The sequence below is a fragment of the Mytilus californianus genome, unplaced genomic scaffold, assembly GCF_021869535.1.
Source record: "Mytilus californianus isolate M0D057914Y unplaced genomic scaffold, xbMytCali1.0.p SCAF_12, whole genome shotgun sequence".
Classification (NCBI taxonomy): domain Eukaryota; kingdom Metazoa; phylum Mollusca; class Bivalvia; order Mytilida; family Mytilidae; genus Mytilus; species Mytilus californianus.
In genome coordinates, this window is record NW_026262604.1 from 31,826,175 (window position 1) to 31,846,941 (window position 20,767).

Below are 20,767 nucleotides of genomic sequence, written 5' to 3' on the forward strand. Positions count from 1 at the left end.
AACATGCGATAAGATCAATTAACTGCTTTTTCGTAATTATAAAAGTTTTTTACATGACTACCCATCTAATTTTGAACACTATACATGTTTTGAGGAACAAAGAAGAACAATTTCCATGTATTTAACCCCAAAAAATCAATGTTTGTTATTGTCCGGGCTTTTTCGAGAGCAACTGTGAAACTGTCCGGGATTTTCGACAAATTGTCAGGGTTTTTACAAAACAAATTTAATAAGAAAAAAGGTATTCTTGACTTTAAAAGATAACCTTTTCTAGTTTATAATTGTAATTAAGTGAAGGGCAATATCATGTTTTCCAAAAAATCACCAAAAACATAGTAATGCAAATTTTCTGTTCGGAAAACGTTCTGCATCAACCTTCTAGTGTTAAATTAGAAATTACTGGATCTTTATAAACCAGCCTTGAGTGCAGGGGACTTTTAATCTTAAACTTCATTTCATGCTCCTTTTGTTTTGACAGTTAATAATTTTTTTTAAAGGAGAAACAAACCTACTGTACAGCAGTAAAGAATCAGAAAAATGCTATGTTATAAAAAGCATACTACTAAATAAGACCTGCCACCGCCCCACAAAAATAAATCCATCATTTAAAAAAAACCTCACACTATAACATCCGCCCCATTTTATTCCCATTGACAATAACATTTAAATTAAATTTCATATATAACTAATAATGAAATGAATCGTTCATCAGCTTAACACTATATGTATGTACGTCTCAACCCAAATCGTCTATCCTTACATTTTACATTAGATTGTTAACATCACGAATAAATACTGTACAAGTAATTTATAAGATGGGACAAACAACAATATATACAATGTGAACGATACTTGTACATAAAATGTAAGTGTTTTAAAAAAGAAGATGTGGTATGATTGCTAATGAGACAACTCTCCACAAGAAACCAAATAGGCCACCGTACGGCCTTCAACAATGAGCAAAGCCCATACCGCATAGTCAGCTATAAAAGACTGCGAAATGACAAATGTAAAACAATTCAATGGAGAAAATTAACGGCTTAATTTATGTACAAAGCAATGAACGAAAAACAATTATGCTACACATCAACAAACGACAACCACTGAATTACAAGCCTCTGACTTGGGACAGGCACGTACATACAGAATGTGACGGGTTTAAACATGTTAGCGGGATCCCAATCCTCCCCCTAACCTGGGACAGTGGTGTAACAGTAAAACATAAGAACGAACTATAAAAATCAGTTGAAAAAGGCATAACTAATCAGATGGATACAATTAGAAATACATCTAACATAAAAACACAGATTGGACGTGGCCGGGTACTTGTATATCCCCAAAAAACAAAAAGACATTAATCTGAATGGCATAAAAATAGACAAAGATAACCTCAATAAATTACTAGCAGACAAGCTTGAACATAGCCTAAGGAATGTAGAAGCGAATAATACAGCTTCTATTGACTCTAACCCTGTTAAATGCTTGAAATGTAAACGTAACTGCAAAACTAGGGCATTACAGTGTATAAATGGTAACTGGGTACATTACTCTTGTGAAAAACTATCACTCACATAAATTCAAACCTACTACATATTGACTGTTGTTGTAAAACATGTAGCAAGCAACCTATTGCTGTACCGTATGCTATGACGGCTGCTGAAGTTTTATTAAAAGAGGAGACGATAGATGATGAAAAATGTCTAGTGTGCAATGATGAAATGACTGATGACAAACAAGCTTGTCCAACATGCAACCACATTTCTCACAACAAGTGCTTCAACACAAATTCTGATCAATGTTACAGCTGCCATGCAATGGAAGAACAACGAACTCTTTGTGAGATTCAAACACCAGTAGAAAATAATAGAAAGATCGACGAAGTAACTGACCACCAAACGGATGTAAGTCATGTTGACACAACAACCATTATGGCAAGCAAAAACAACTTCTGCAGTGGCCTACAACAGACTATACAGACAGCAAGTGACCAAGTGAACAATACACCACAAACAGTCATATCAGAAAAAGAAAAGATGTCTACTACACCAATGGTAAACAACAAACTAAGCAACAAGAATTAAAACAACAAGAACTTAAACTGAAAAAACGAGAGGAACAACTACGTTTAAAAGAAGCTGTCGTAAATGATCAATCCAAAGACAAAACTAGACTGTACTACAGCTATATAAACTTGAAGCAAGAAATAATGAGCTTCAAAAAACAGTCAAGTCCCTATATCACAAGATCAACAATGAAGACAACACAACGAATAGAAACAATGAAACGCAGGAGAATAGTAGGTCAGACTCAATTTCAACAAGAAGCAACAACGATAGTCTAGCCAATGCTATAAAGGAAAAAGTCTCAGGATATATATTAAGAAAGGTAGACAAAAAAATAGAACATCTAATAAGACTAGAAGAAAATGTAAACAATACTCCTGCTGAAACATACAACTATGGATACTATGACTATCCCTCTATTCCAACTCATAGTCAACAAGACATTTACTACAGTAGTCAGCAGCAGAGTTACCATTACCCCTATTATCAACATGATAACTGGTCTTACAACCATCACTACTATCCTGATTGTAATGAATATCAAGAATATAGTAATAATAGCAACATCATAACAGTACAATTAGAACAAGACACAGGAAATATTGATAAAGAAAGGAACCAGTCACAACAGCAGAACGACGGAATCAACATGCACAAAACAACTCAGAACTTGCCACATGACCAGGGGTCGAAATCAGCACTGGTCCGGTGGTCCGAGATAGTAAAATTTGCGTCGGACCAGTAGATTTTGTCGGCTGGTGGTCCGACGAACCAGTAGAAATTTGTCGATAAAAATCACTGATTGCATCGCAATCTCGGGTTGGTTACAAAAAATTCTTCAAAATCAATTACACAATACTTGGGGTACTAAGTATTACAATTGAACAAGTTACTTCACAACAACACAAAATGTGGAAATTTTTTGAAAAGTTAAACCACCGGACAAAAAAAAAGGAAGATAGGAATTAAGTTTATGAAATGACAAAAGGAAACGTAAATATCATAAATCCTTGGAAAAAGTTCGCGAATGGTTAAATTATATAGTCGATCGCAATGAACTGAATTGTATAACATGTGAAAAATTTGCTGCGACAGACCTATAGATAAGAAATGTATTTTTGTAACGGGATCTTCAAATTTTAAGTTAGATTCTGTAGTTGCTCATGATCAATCAGAACAGCCCAAAACGAGAAGAAAACACTTGCTTGTCTAACATATGTAAAAGAAAGCATGAAAATAAAATTAAACATCTATCATTTATATTAGTGTTTGTCAAATTGATGTCATTTTTGTCAAATGGGTGTCATTTTTGTCAAATGGGTGTCATATTTGTCAAATGGATGTCATTTTTGCAGGACCAGTAAATTTAAAGCCTGATCAGTACATTTTCAGTCCACTGGTCCGGCTGGACAGTACACAAAAAGCTTAAATTCGCCCCCTGCACATGACCATAATATTCAAACAGCCCGTCATTCAGAAACTCCACAGTATGGCTTTACAGGATTGAACAAGAGCAATGCTCCACTTACCGAAGGACAACCTATTTATTACAGAGATCAAAGCAAAAATCAGAAAACAAATTCAGAACATTTTTTATACCAAAAAAGCCTCAGACAGCCGCCATTATGATGAAAAGTAGCAAAGATGAAAATACAGATGTAAATAGTAGACAGTGCCTGAATGTTTTATCTTTTAATTGTAAAAATGTAAATACTTGTGGACTATTATTTAATGATGTAAATAAAATTGCGGATATATGTTTGCTACAGAAAACATGGCTATTTAGCTGTCAAATGGATATGCTTAATGAATTGAACCAAGAATATATTGGAATTGGTAAAGCCGTTGACTCAAAAGATCCCATCCCACTAACGCATACGCAAAAGAATTGTACAATGACCTTTCTGAAATGTTTATGACTATATCCATTGATTAAAAAGACAACATCTTGATGGTTTAATGTTCATACTATAACCATAAAAATATGGGTTTTTTTCTCGAAATTTCAGGCAATATTATAAGAACCAATTAAGACAACAGTAATTTACCCATGTTCAAATCTCCTAAATCGATTAAGAAAGGACAAATAAAGGGAACAAACAAAACCCGGGGAAATCGCACGATCTCCAAAAGGAGTATAGATAAATTGTTCTGTGTTTATTCAAAAATGAAAAAAAAGTGTTGCAGATATTTTACTCACAACTCTTCCATTTAAAAGAATAATTATACATAAAAAAGACGGAGATGTCAGTCCTCTTATTTTTTAAAACGACCTTCCTTGAAAATACAGCAAAATGATAATACAAATATCAAGTGTTATCAAAATAACTGAAAACAACTTATCGTCACATGTAACGAACAAAATATGAGGAACAAGAGCAACAACTCTTGATAATTTGTAATTAATATTTTTTCATTTGAAGTTATAAGCATGTATGAAACTGATTTGTTTATTCAAAATCTATAATTAAACAACACTTTTTTAATGTGTGCTGCATATTTTTGTCAGGTATTTTGTTATCATTGAAATGAAAAAAAAATAAATAACAAAAATACTGAACTCCGAGGAAAATTCAAAACGGCATAAATCAAAAGCACAAACACATCAAACGATGGGACAACAACTGTCATATTCCTGACTTGGTACAGGCATTTTCTTATGTAGAAAATGGTGTATTGAGCTTGGTTTTATAGCGCTAAACCTCTCACTTGAATGAAAGTCGCATAAAATTCCATTATATTGACAACGATGCGGTAATAAAACAAACAGACATAATAGGTAAAAATGTCAAAATAGGGGTAGAGCAGTCAACACCGTGTCACAACCTTAATCAAAACAAAAGCAAACAAATATTAAAGAAAGACGCACAAAAAAGCATATATCACATTTAGCAACCTCGTTCATTGCTTACTTATTTTTGTATTTTATTTATGTATGCCAAATCAACCCATAAAGGATCGAGGGATTTTAAGCACTGGGACCGAATCGTAATTTTAACATTTGTATAGTATATTTAAAGATGAATAAGATGAATAAGACAAAAAAATGTATGCGACAGTGTTGTTTTAAACGGGAAATGAAATTCTTTGTTCAGTTGCGAATGAAAATGATTTCAGAAACACTTTTTTTGTAAATCCTTTTACTTCTTACAAATCACAAGTACAACATAAGATTGCTGTAGAAACACGTTATAGCATGATATTTTGTATGATGATGGCGTTGGAGAACACCAATGATTTTCTTTTAAAATTGGGAACTGTGTTCATCTCCAAAATAGGAATTGTTGACATCAATATTTTCGATCATGGAGTGTCAAATTTCTAATTTGGGATCCATTCAAAAGTATGCCCATACTAATTACGAATATTTGTTATCCAATATATTTATTGACTTCTGTGTTTACTGTTTCATATTCTGTTGTTATTGTTTTGGTGTTATTATTTATGTTTATGATAAATCTTTTTTTTTAATCTAACTCATATAATCCACCAGTTCTAGAGTACGTAGCTGGTGCATCCAAAGTCACTATCTCTGTTATCTACGTTCTGTATCCCCGTTTTAGAATTTGTTATCCTCTATAATGTGAAAGGCGATATTCTTACGACGTGTATTTGAATTAGGTAGTTTCTTTCTTTGGTATAACATGACTGATAATTATGTAGTCTGATGTTTATTTTAATGAGATTATATGTTGATTGTTGCTATATGGCCTTTTAAATACCGTTTCGATTCCTTACATCACTGGAGAGACATTAATTGTCGAAATCTGGATATGGTGTACAAATTTTTGCACCTCATGTTTGCGGTATACCATCTTTTCCGCAAGCTTATTGTTTCCTGTTTGGTATTAAATTAATATCTAAGATCCATTTGCTACATCTTGTGATCCCTTTATTTGGCCATCGTCATTGGCAGTCAGCAAGGTTTAAGAACATCCGTTGTTCGACCTGTTAGTCAAATGCGATTTGTTTAAATATACTTTCTATTTTTTTTTGTCTTTTGGAAAATGTTGTTTGTGCTGTATTTGGAAAATGTTGTTTGTGCTGTATTAAGACCCCTCTACCAAGAAATTTGTTTTGCATGCACACGTATAAAAATTGCAGTTTTTATCCAACAGAATCATGGGTTTGAACGTTATTTTCAATTTAGATTTATTTATATTTTTTTCGTTTGGGCTTGTATTATATTTGCCTTTGGGTTTATATGATCCGTGTTTTCATTTATGCCCTTATAAAAAAATAAAACATAGAATGTGTCACTCATTTTCCCTACCACCACTTGATTCCAGTAACTCAGGCTTCCGTTTTGGAGTCTTACAGTTTTAAGAAATGTATTCCTCCTCCCAAACATCAATATTGGAAAAAAAAATTACCAGGGTATTGATTATTGATAATTTGTATAGCGTTCAAGATTTTTATTTCAGTTTGACTACCACATGTCAAGATAGATTCATTTTACATCTTACTGATGAAGGATATTAGTTATCTGAAATATCTAAAATTTGTTCATGATTTTATTATTTTTTGGTGATGTTGTACCCTTTTAGACTTGTTATATATTATAGTTTGTAGTGTACTGAATCATAATTTTATGATCAATCGCCCCGTAAGATATAACGTTGGCTATTATCTAGTCATTATATATATATATATGTCTATATATGTGTGTGTAGACAGAGGCATAATTTACAAAGAGTCTAATGAAAAACTATAAGTTAAAGATAAAAAATAAATACTTTGACCAAACAAAAACAAAAATGAATCAAAGATTTAAAACAGTCTACACAAAACAATACATTAAACTAAACACTGCAAAACATGAAAAAAAAACTATACATGAAACTATTAACTGAGAAACACAACTTCACTTGAAATTGTGGATTATCTCATATGCGCCATATTGAAAACTTTAGAAAACAATATGCTTTTGTATAAAACTGACAAACTATAACACACGCTCGAGACTTGTATTCTGCTTGTGATTAAAGAGGAATAACTCGATTTCACCAATGTACAATTGTATCTAAAAAAATTATAATATTGATAAATTACCTAAAAAGAGTTTGAAAGCAATGACTCCCATCATAATTATAATTCATCTGTGGTGAATCAGGTTCGTTCTAAAGTATGTAACAAATAAAAGAACTTTAAAACATTTTCCCTGGCGAAATATTGACGTTTAGTTTTACAGCGATACAATTGAAAATTAACGATGCAAATATACGGACCATAAATTTAGACACAAATAAACAAGTACACACATATTATATGACATTTTTCGCGATAAATATGTAGATAGGAAAGTGAATGCAGCTTCTTGTGCGACACAAATCGCAGTTCCTAGTGATCAAAGACGGCAACTATATTGATTCAATGGTTGTAACAAAACATGCGAGTCATTGACTAGTATTGTCAAACACTAGTCTCACTCTGATCAGGATCGATCAATTTGTGATAATGAAAAATCGTTATCATTCACATATGACTCTTCTGCATAAATCATGCTTTTACATTGTACGAAAGATCTTATATACAACGACGCAATATTGCAGACAAAGTAGTGACAAATCATGATGTTAATAATGTTTTAGTCTTACGCAAACCCAATATAAATGTATGATAAGACAGATTCGATGCTCAGTGCTACTGCTTTAAGGAAAAACCCTTCATCGTGAATGGTCATGAAAATGCATTTAACATTGAAGAATGTCTAATCCAATAGGACTAAAACAAATAAGCCAAACGTTTTCGTACAATTTCATATCTGTATCATTTATCCATGGCTATATCTAAACTTTTTTTTAGGAGGCAGCTGATGCAAACAAATAGTGTCAAAGGATACTCTGAATTTATGTGCTATCGAAAAAAAAATCGTTAGCATTTAATCATAAACACAATGTTATTATTTTTCCATTATCGATTTTTTTATTGATACTTTTGGTTGTATATAAAACTCCAGATTCGATAGATATTTAAAGGATATCTCACAAATCTGATTGGAGAATGATTACAAGTATTTGGTGAAAGAGAGGCTAAATATACCAAACTGACATTCGAACTCATAAGTCAAAAAATAAACTGACAACGACATGGTTAAAAAAGAAAATGACAAAATGACAAACAACAGTTAACAAAACACAAAATAAAAAACTAAAGCCTGAGCAAAAAAAAAATCACACCAAAACCTAAGGGGGATTGCACGTGCTCCGGAAGGGTACATAGATCCTGCTCCACATGTGGCACCCGTCGTGTACAAACTCGGTAAAGATATGAATCAATTTAACATTATTTATGCTAAGAAGTGTGAAAAAGAGAAGAAGAAAAATACAAGAGAGTGAAAGATAAAAGAGCATGTAAAGAAAACGGTAAGTTTATATTGTCTTGTGTGTTTCACACTCTTTTCTAATTGCGTCGCCATCTAATACTATTCTTTTCCCAGCTTCAGTCTTAACTTTGTACCAATAATCTCATTGACCAGCTATGCAGAACCTACCCTTATCGATGTATTATCAATGTGTTCTCGTTCAGAATATGCTTGAAAGATATGACAGCTAACTATTAAGCAAACCCCGTGTTTTGAGCTTTGAACATCATTCAAAAAGGGGGGGGGGGGGTGGGGGTGGGAGGCAATAATCATTTGTCCTACCTACACCAATATCTAACATTAACAGTTCATATTCCTATTTTAATTTAATTTTCATTTTGTTGCAAAAATAAATACAAAAACTTCTCTTCCAAAAAGCTGCCATGTTCAACCAGATTAAATCGTTAATAATCAATGTAGAAGGGAAATTTCCATGGGGGAATTATTATCCGTTTGCGTATTTCTAAAATTCTAGGAGAACTGAATTGGAGGATAAGAAAAACGCGAAATTTAATCAGCGTAAATTAGGATGATTTTTGTACTGTACTTTGATTAATGTTCCAAGGAGGTTAATTATTACCTTCTTTTCGTTTTATTTGAAAGGGAGAAGAAGGTTGGCCTCTCTGTTTATAAATACATTGTATACAATTGAAAACATATAACAACAAATACTTATGCGTTATACTACAAGCAATAGAAGAGGGACGACAGATACCAGAGGGACAGTCAAACTCATAGATCGAAAACAAACTGACAACGCCATGGCCAAAAATAAAAAGACGAACATACAAATAATAGTACAGACGACACAACATAGAAAACTAAAGACTAAGCAACACGAACCCCACCAAAAACTGGGGGTGATCTCAGGTGCTCCTGAAGGGTAAGCAGATCCTGCTCCACATGTGGCACCCGTCGTGTTTCTTATGTTATTACAAATCCGGTAAGAGATATAGAGCTTTAATAAAGTTCAAAGGTTTGTCTATCGTTGATTACCGTAATGTATCAATTCTTGTTTTTACTATTATATCGCTTAATTGCAGGACAGACACATCTTATTTATGGTTGTCATATTAGTCTTTTTATTCTGCAATTCTGATTTGATCTGATCCTCCGTAGATGTTTTGTAGAAACAGCACATTGCAGCATAGTAAACTTATCTGAATGACGTTCTGTCTTCTAATTTCAAAAACACAACGTAGCTGAGGTTTTGATCAACAATACTTTCAGTTTCGACAGGATGATTAAACGTTTTATTTATATCAAAAACCGTGTAACAATTTCGTGTAACAAGGCGTTTTTTAGTTTTCGACAACTAGTTTATTGCAGATGCAGTCGTCTCAGGAAAATATCCCAACTTTGTTATATTCTTAAAAATTGGCTTGTATTAACCCAGCCATAATTTCACATGACCCATCATAAACATTTAAATTATAATATTGCTGTTAGGTTTAGGTTATAATAGTAAAATGACTGGCATGGTAATTCAATAATCAACAGAAAGGTAATGAAGAACAGTGTTGGTAATTGGCTAAATATCCAACAAAAAAAAAACACTGTTTTGTAACCAATCACTAAGATTCTCAACGATGCCATTTCATTATGAAGACCTGAAACAAAACTACTCTGTGTACTGCTAGAAATATGTTTGCCCAGTTCCACTGTTACGATTTTGCAAAAGCAAAACACGATTGATCATAAGTGATAATTAACACATTGCTGATTTGTATTCATAGAATGTCGAATCATTGTGACAAATTTGTTCTCTTCGTATAATATTATTCAATGCTGACTGATTATAAAGCCGGATGACCATTTGCCTTGGCTCTACATGCGTGGTATGCTGTACAGACATACGTAGTGTTTTCATTATGATCTGCCTCTAGCCATTTTTTTTATTCTTTTGTGAACTTGTTTTATTGTTTAGGGATAGAGTAGCACAATTGTCTAACTATACCCGGTTGGAATATAAAAAGAAGATGTGGTATGAATGCCAATGAGACAACTCTCAACCATAGATCAAATGACACATATATTATAATTAATATATATAGGTCACCGTACGGCCTTCAACAATGAGCAAAGCCCACAAATGCATTTATGGTTAGACAATTGACGGGATGCAGGTACCTCAAACGATTATCATTAGAGGTAAGTATGAAAAACATGGTTATAAATAATGTGAGCTCTTGGTTAGTATTAAGGAAATATGCATATCCTATTATATGGTAAGAATTGTTGAATATTATATATTTTAAAGTTAAAGCAATAATACGAACAGTTGTGCTGCATCATAATATGTTGCTTAAAGTATCAGAGAACATAAAGAAAAGGCATATATCTTATAGCATATTTGCCAAATTAGACTTAGAAAATGGTGCAATGTTGAAATCGTCGTACTTTGTTTCGATACAGTAGTTGGACTCTTGGTGTTGTCAAAATTTCCGCGGCAGCTGTTGTTTAACCACTATGCTACTGTGAAGAAACACTTAAAATTCACGTAATAACAGAAAATTTAAAACTGTTTAACCTCATATAAGGGATATTTGTTTATTTTGATATTTTATGGCAACCACGTTGAATAAGTCCACCTTATTGAAATTTCAAGGTGGTCCATTTCTAATATTGTTTTAAAAATTTAGCACTACTACCGTGCCAAATTTGTTGCTTTTATCATCAAACCGACAATTTTGTCATCGATCTGCAGGACTAATACGAGATTTAGCTCCTTCATTAGTGTTGTTCTTTTTTTTTCTCCTTTTTTACCTTCAAATGTTTAAGGAATCCGTCCATACATTTATTTTTCACATATCCTAGTGTAGTTGAAAATGTATTTCCCACACAAATAAAAAAAAATGACCAGCAATTATAAATTTAAAAATTGATTCATAACTACTTGTTGATTTTTGCCTTTAACTGATAATGCAAAAAATTATCAAAGTTTTGAATTCTCATTTTAAAACAATAAGTGTTAAAGAGAAACTATACAGGAAAATTGATAAAGAGGGAAAAGAAAATTTACAATTTGTTAAATCAAAAATGCATGACATAATGTTTTTCACATTGTCGACGCTTCATAGGTTAAAATTGCTATCATAAACTGAATAAAAAAAAAACAGCCTTGTCGAATCAATTTAATTGTGACGTCATTAAAGTGACGTGTTCAGGGAGATAGTTTAAATACTAAAAAGAAACTTCTTATTTTACAGTTTGAATTGATGCACATTCATATAGTCGCACACATTATATTTTGGCCAATGAATTTACACTAAAACATTTACGGTATTTATGTGTATTCATATGCGGATTTCGTCACGTAAAGTCACTAAAGCGACCAGGCCAAACTATTGGGATGTCAAAAACAAAATAAAAATATTTAAGATCTGATTATCACTACGTCTCCGGTAAAGCGCCCAACGTCCGAGTAAAAAAGGATAACATATTAATTGCTGCAAAACTTTTAACTTAAGAACATGGAACATCCTCATAGTATATACTATCCACAATATAAATTTTGTAATGTAATATGCTATCGTTAATTAGTAATGATCAAGACAGTTTAGATAAAAAAATGTCAAAAAATACATTTAACGTCATTTTAATTCCTACGACGTCGTTATCTGATATCGTGGTTTGTAATATAAAAAATGCTGAAACCTTTGAAATCATTTCTTTTACGGTGTTTGTTATCTTTATTTATTCACATAAACTGGTACGTTCGTTTTGTTTTTCTTGTTAGTTAAAGTTAATGAATATTCACCCATGTCTCCATTATATCAGTCTTTTTTTTTTATTTCTTCAACACAAATTAGGGTGATATATCTTCCTATGGGCTGCTTACCTTCTGAACTAGTACGCTAACAAATTGACTCAGCATGTCGATCTTGTACAAGGCAGGATTAATATTAATATCGTATTAACATGCTTTCGACCCGAATATGCATATAATTCGCCGCTGAATATTCCTCCTCCTCCTCCTCCTCCTCCTCCTCCTCCTCCTCCTCCTCCTCCTCCTCCTCCTCCTCCTCCTCATCATCATCATCCTCCTCATCATCATCATCATCATCATCATCATCATCATCATCATCATCATCATCATCATCATCATCATCATCATCATCATCATCCATTTCAGGGGCAATAACTCCTATAAGATGTCACTGCATTGTTTCAGACCAAATGTATCATATCTTCATAACAATATAGCAAATATTTTGCACTAATTCTTTAATATATCACATTAACAACATCAGAAAAAATGCAGACACAAGCAAAAAACAAAATTGAGGACATGACCTTGACCTTTGACTTGGACCTAATTTTCTAAATTAGGACCCAAGGACCTCAAATAAAAGGACTTTAGGTTTATACGGCTTACGATTAATGAGTTACAAAAATATAACGACACATTTAATTGGTAATGGTAGATAACCCTTATAAGTATGATAAGATTATCAGCTTCGATCCAAATCAACCAAAAAGGATGTAAGGAACTAATATAAAAAATAATTATGTCGATATCTTTTTTGGTTAGGGAGGAGATACAATAACAAGAAAAACAGTGTTTGGGGAGATAACTCTTACAATAAAAAAGCCTTTGGCGTACCAAAATGTGTTTTAAAAGCGCAATAACTGTTCGATAAAATATCCAAAATATCTAAGCGAGACATTTTGATACCACAAGAAAAAGGGATTGACGGAAGAAGAAAAAAAAATAATTATAATTAAAAACCGATTGATTAGAGAATACTTGAAGGTCTTTCCACATCAATTTTCTAAATAATTGATAGGAAACTACTTCTGGTTTACACAAAGATCCTTTGGGCGTAGAATCGTAGGTTTCGTCATGCTGATTCAATAAATTAATGGTTTCTATTGTCTTTTGTTTGAAATAAGGGAGATGATTGCCTACTTCCAGTTTAAAAAATGTTATTCCGGTCTCATATGATAGCTGTTCTACTCTGATTCCAAAAATATATGGTTCATATATACTTTTGCCTGTAAAGAGGAACAAAATTGCCTACTTCCAGTTCGAAAATGTCATTTCCGGTTTAATATAATAGCTTTATTCATACTGATTCCAAAAATATATAGTTTGTATATACTTATGTCTATAATAAGGGAGATGATTTGCTACTTCCGGTTATACAATATCATTTCCGGTCTCAAATGATAGGTTTATGTATGCTCATTTAAAAATATATGGTTTCTAGGTACTTGTCCATGTTAAAGTGTAAAAATGACTACTTCCGGTTCATTAAAGGTCACTTCCGGTTGATATTTTTCAAGAACAAAGATTTTGCAAAAGACCTAATGGCTTTATCATGTATCAATCTGAAGTAATAATCAATTTACCTTAAATTAAATATTTCAGGGGCAATAACTCCTAGAAGATGTCATTTGATTGTTTCAGACTAAATAGATCATATCTTCAATGCAATTAAGCAAACATTTTACACTAGTTATTTTATATATAACTTGAAAAGTGTCTGAGAAATGGCAAAAACAAGCAAAAGGCAAAATTGAGAGTATGACCCACACCTTTGATCTTGACCTCATTTTCTAAATTAGGACCCAAGGATCTCAATTTAAAGGACTCTAGGTTTATACGCCTTACGGTTAATGAGTTACAACATCATTACGACAAATTAATATGGTGAAGGTAGATAACTCCTATAAGATTCCACCAGATCGCTTCGATTTGAATTAGCGAAAAAAATCCTGAGGATATAACAAAAAAATGTGAGAAAGAATTGTGTCGTAATCTTTTTTGGTTACGGAGGAGATTCACTCACAAGAAACACAGTGTTTTGGGAGATAACTCTTACAATAAAAAGTCTTCGGCAAAAAAATGTGAGTTTCAAAAGCGCAATTAATGTTCGATATAATACTAAAAATATGTAAGCGACATCTTGCAAAACAAATTTTTATCGCAAGAAAAGAGTTTGGCGGAAGAAGAAAAAATTTAATATAAATCAATTGTTTTAAAAACAATTGTTAACGGTCTTTCCCCTTCCAAACATGGTTGTTTGATTGGTTGATTGATTTATTTACTGGTTGGTTGGTTGATTGATTACTTGGTTGTTTGGTTGGCTGGCTCATTAAACACACGGGACATAGCCTCTAGGAGCAAGAAAAACAGGAATTGAGAACCTAGTTTCCCTGTTTAAACACATGGGACCTAGTCTCTAGGAACAAGCGAAAAAGGAATTGAGAGCCTAGTTTCCCTGTTTAAAACACATGGGACCTAGCCTCTAGGAACATGCGAAAAGGAATTGAGAGCCTAGTTCCCCTGTTTAAACACACGGGACATAGCATCTAGGAACAAGCGAAATAGGAATTGAGAGGCTAGTTTCCCTGTTTAAACACATGGGACCTAGCCTCCAGGAACAAGCAAAAAAGGAATTGAGAACCTATTTCCCATGTTTAAACACATAGGACCAGTCCTCTAAGAACATGCGAATACGGAATTTAGAGCCTCTATCCCTTTTTAAACACATGGGACCTATCCTCTAGGGACACGCGAAAACGGGTCTTTGCAACATGTTATTTATATTTAAATTATGATATTTCTAGGGAGATGCAAGGATTTAAACACCCCTCCAAAAAATATCCTTGCATCTTGCTTTATAAATGTTTTTCTTTTGTTTATTTGGTTTCCCGGTGTGCATTGTATTCAATTTTGTATATAAAGGAAATCGGACCTGACCTGCAGGGATCTTTTGTTTTTAATCTACGAGCACATTTCTAATTATTTTGGGAAAAAGAGAAAACCCCTATTTTAATTTAGGTAGCACGCACTGAAGATTGATATGGTGTGATTGTGACGTCAACAAGCTGATATACACAAAAAGACGTCAAGACCAGACCTGTATATAAAGATTGTGCTAACGGGTTTTATTTTCTTTCATTAAAAGGTTAATGATGTTTGATCGTTGATCCTTTAGTGTTCGTGCAATACATGCCTTGGTGAAAATTTGCAATGTATAATTTAACAACACATTTATCGATTGATATTTACTCCTTTTTATGTGAGGCCGTTGAACAGAGCACATGCTTTTTGAAAAATGTTTTCATTTTCTGTGAACATGGTAAGAAGATGAATATCGGAGGCTCATACATGTAGATGGCAAATTATCGGCATGCGGTTAACAGGGATGTCCGTGAAAGCTATTGGACGTCAGATAGACCCACTTTACTGTAGTCAGTCGGCTTGTGAGAAAACACAACTTAACCATTTGCGTTAAAAACTTGTCAAGATCCGGTAGACCACCAGTAACATTGCAGACTGGATACAGGCCACTGCATCGGCTGATTAGACGTGTTTGCAGCAAGTCATGTTCTAAAACTACAATGGTTACCTAATATACGTCTTTAAACCAATACAGTGAGAAACGGATTGAAATCAGCAGATTGAAGTAAAGGATAGTAATTAGACGTCTTATATTATCTGATTAACATCATCGATTACGTTTGGCATAGTGTGATGGACGAATGAGAGTTTCACACCATAATTGAATCAAATAGAGCATGTTTGGACATTTCAGGTCGTCGTCTACAGACAGTTGATCATCCTTTTCAAAACTTAAGTCTGTTGGAAGATACAATACACCTCACCGGAAATAGTGACAGCTATCACAGTTAAAACGAAATCGACTGACTGGATAGATAAACGTCTAGGTTGAGGCAACCATCGAAGCACGTATTGATTTGCACTCGATATTGAACTTTGAACAATGAATATGCTTTTAAAAGGTTTGGTTTGAATATTATTTGCTTTCGTTTATATATGGTTTTGAAATTTAGACTGATGTGCAGACATCTTGAAAATGATCGTCATATTGGGTTTTGCAGAATGGGTCCATAGCTAAAATTGACAACCGAATATATATCTATAATTGTGCAAAAGTGTCCTGCTTTTATCATCAAACACACAATTTTTCTAGAAATATGCACCAATCAGGTGGATCATGGAAGCAATTCGCTTGCAGTCAATTAAGACATATTAAGAATGTTCAATAGCGACAATTAACCTGTACAAAACAACAACATACTAAATTGTTTAAAAGGGTTTTCACTGCAAGGAAATATGTATGAACAGTACTGAATTGAGCATTTCTCTGCTCGTGTTGTCATGTTTTTTTTTTTTTTGTTTTTTTTTTATTTGGGGGAAATTCACACAACTGTCATATTAGGGTTACTTGATTTGATCAAGTCGGTTAATTCATAATCAGTCATTTTCTAATACTTACTGATTATTGATAATGTATGTTTTCAACACTGCTTACTTCATCGATATTTTGAGGTATCTGTTAAAATAATTAGTCGCAAATTTAAATCTACAATGTGTAATTTGAGGAATACATTATTTAGAGATTGTTACACTAAGTACGTATTCTTTTAAATAAAAATAATATTATACTTTTAGGATTCACATAATGATTCCTGAATGCAATCAAATCAATTTAATACAGTATATAAATGAGAGACTCGAGCCCTCTAAAGCATACCCTTTTATGTCTCAGAAATTTTAAATGGAAAAAGTATCTACGTGAAGCATAAAGATCCAGTCTTATATACCATAGGTTAATAGATTCGATCGGTATGAGATTGGGGCTGTATGTTTTTGGCAATTGCCGATCGGTCAGCACACATTGCTTACAATGCAATTGAGTCTTGTCCTTGTTACGTACACTATCTATTTACTACGGTTACCACTCTCTACAGAGGGGTTTCTTCTTAAACATGTTTAAGAAAGGTAAAAAGTATATCATGAATGCATTGTGATCGTGTATTTAAATATTTTCTTAATATCCTTGTCAACCAAATGGTAATTCTATTGAAAATCGAACTTATTCGATTACATAGTTAATGATGACATGCAGCTTTATAAAATGAAATATAGAAGTTCGGATTTCAACAACAAATGGTTTAAAAACGGGTGTCATACACCACTTCGCAGTCATATTCATCTGCATTTAAAGAGTACTTGGTTTCATGTAATTGTAACATTGTGTAATCAAGGACAAAAAAACACAACAATAAGGTCACCATACTGTTTAAAAGAAACAGTCTATAGAAGATATTGATAATTAATTGCAAATTAATAGTTCCTTAATTTTATGCTACTTTTTCATCTTCAGATTTTTAGATAAAAATAATATTAGCAGTATAACAGCCAATGCTTTATATGTATTAGAATATCTAAAATTGTATTTTGACTGGATTAATGCAAATTAGCAACCAATACAATTTTGTTAAACAAGGATATTAGACCGTTGGGTTTTTCTGTTTGAATTGTTTTACACTTGTCATTTTGGGGCCCTTTATAGCTTGCTATTCAGTATGAGCAAAGGCTACGTGTTTAAGGCCGTACTTTGGCCTATAATTGTTAACTTTTTGATACATTGTGACTTGGATAGAGAGTTGTCTTATTGGCACTCGTACCATATCTTCTTATTTATATATAATTTGCTTGCTTTGCAGGTACTAGAAAGTATAAAGAGAAATGTTGCAGTTCATCATATCATGAGTAATGTATTGTTTATGCGTGCATAATATGCACTTAACATAGTGTTTTCTACTTGTAGGACGATAACTCAATCTTAAAAAAATATTCTATCGACAATTGCACTAGACGAATCATGCAAGTCTGACACTTAAGGTTATATAGTTCTTGAGTCGATTTTTCGAGCCGTTTATTAAGTACCCTAAAATATATAAACCCTCACGAAATGAATATATATATATATATGAACAGTATTGTACTTTTAGCAAAAGTTAAGATGGTATCTTCTTCATGCTAAATTGACATTATACAGTTGTTTATATTATTTCTTTGCCACAATTAATGTTGATGCTTGAATGTATCCTATTGGTTAAGTACCTTTGACTTCTACAATTTGGAGCCTGGTATCCTTTATTAAAAGTTAATCCAAGAAATCAATTTTCTCTATGACTGAAAGAGTTGTATGGTTCTGTGTTTGCAGATATCTTCTATACAATCAGTTAACTAGTTTACCAGTAGGGTTTTTTTCTGCCAACGTTCATCTACTTAATGTGTAAGTAAGACAAATTTTACTTTTACGTCTAATTTATTGTACTTTTTATGTACATTTGGATATGGACACATTGGCTGTTTTCCTTGCATATATGTCTTATTTTACAGGTATAACTCATCAATATAAAATATGAGAAGGTTTACAGCACAAACTGGTAAGTTACTAAAGAAATTAGGTCAAAAACATCGGCTTGGAAAGACATTTTGTCTATTCAATGTGAATTATGGAATATTGTGGTGTTATGTCGAATAATAACTTAATTATATTTTAGTGCATGTAATCACCTTAATCTAGTTGACTCATTAATTTGGTCGTTATGTTAATACAAATGTATATTTAAGGAAGTACAATTCAAACTCGATCACACAATTCATATAACTGTACACAATAAGAACAACACTACATAATACAAATCTGATAATGGAATGTACGAATATGTAATATCCTTTAAAGGTGTAACTTTAAGTTTTTTTTTTTCATAGTCAATAATTCAATTACAGGAATTTATAAAACAATCTTACCATGGGATTGGCAAATACATTTAGGTCGATATCATCTATAACTACATTGTAAGTATGTATATGACTGTAACATAAATAAAGGAAGATGTTGGCCAGTGGCGTAGTTTGACTCCTGTTCCTAGTGAGACAGTTTGTAGCGTGGGAATTATACCACAGAGTGGATCAAAGACCACGATGCTGCTTTAGAGTATACAGTTAAATGGCAAGATCTTCGTAGCAAAATTTTTTCAACAATGACAGATACAAATTGCGAATTTGATGCAAGATTTATCGATTGAATGCTAGTTTGTCATTTAACATCAAATTGCAAAATAGAGCTTGAAAAATCAGAACGAAAACAAACCAATATTAAATCTAGATGGTAGGTTTTGCAAATGAATCGACAAGGATGAGGGAAGGCAAATCATGACTGCTAATGATAAAAGAGATAATTTTGGGTAGTTGAAAGGAATGTTTCCTTGCATTAGGTTACATATGAACCTTTCAAAGAAGTGGTACAATAGTTCTTCAACATGTTCAGAGCGTAACTCTCTCCATACATCTAACACTAAACGTGTGTTGGTTTGGAATACGTATATCCCGCATAGACAGATAAAAACCCCTTAGACAATATTTTATTTGTTGGACGTGAAGAGGCAAGGTAAACATATTTTTATATCTTAGTTCACCCTTGAAGTCTTTTTTTTATAAATTATAAAGACCAAGGAATAAGTCAAGGAAGATACTATGGGGACAATAAAAAACAACATGTCGAAGAACATCAAAGTTTCTACTTACAGTCCAATACTACTACAAAGAAATATAACACGAACCGGAAATGAACGCTGGAGCGTTTGAAGGGTAAGCAGTTCCTGATCCACTAATGATACCATTGCCATTTAAAACAAATAACTTGTAATATACTCAAAACCTTTTGTTCATATCACACAGCTCAATGTGTATGTTTTTATTACTTCAAAAATTACATGCTCTTGGTTCGGTAAATTTGCTGCCTAAAAATCCATTGATTCTATTCTCTACATTTCTTTGTAATTTCTTTGCATATCTTCATGCTAAAAATATGATTTGTTGAAGTTGGATATATGTAATGATTATTCACGTTAACATTTATGTTTGTATAGGAAAAGACGTCACTAAGTAAAACAAAACTTGTGTTTGATCTATTTGTCCATTTGAATAATAAGCTCTGTTTAAATTAAACTCATCATATTTATAAGTCAGACAATAAGTCACATTTGGTGATACCAAAAATCCTAATTTAAATGGGATTTTGTCTACAAACAGGTGAACATATTTCCTGTCGTCTCCGACACAAATATTCTATATCGGTTTACCAAAGTCAAGACCGCCTCAGTTAAACTGTTGTCTCAATGGAAGCTACGCCACCATGGTAAACGCGGTAATAAGCAATTGTTTAAAAAAAAAAATAAGGTTGGTCAGTATAAAGGTACACAAGATACAAAAGAGTCTTTATAGAACATCTATGGAATATGCTCTTCTTTCTTTTTATGAATATTAAGTCTAACATACATGATGCATCGTGGACTATATAGACAAAAGCAGTCCGTTTGGTTGATTACAATTTGGCAGCTGTTTCCTGGCATTTGATATAAAAAATCTCAAATAGTTATCTGGTTATGATATTGATAGTATACACCTATTGACTGGTTATGAGGGTAATAGAACGTTTGTTGTCCCTGAGGTACCTACTATTGCTCGAGGCGAATTCGAGGGAAAAAGTTAGTACAAAAGGGACAA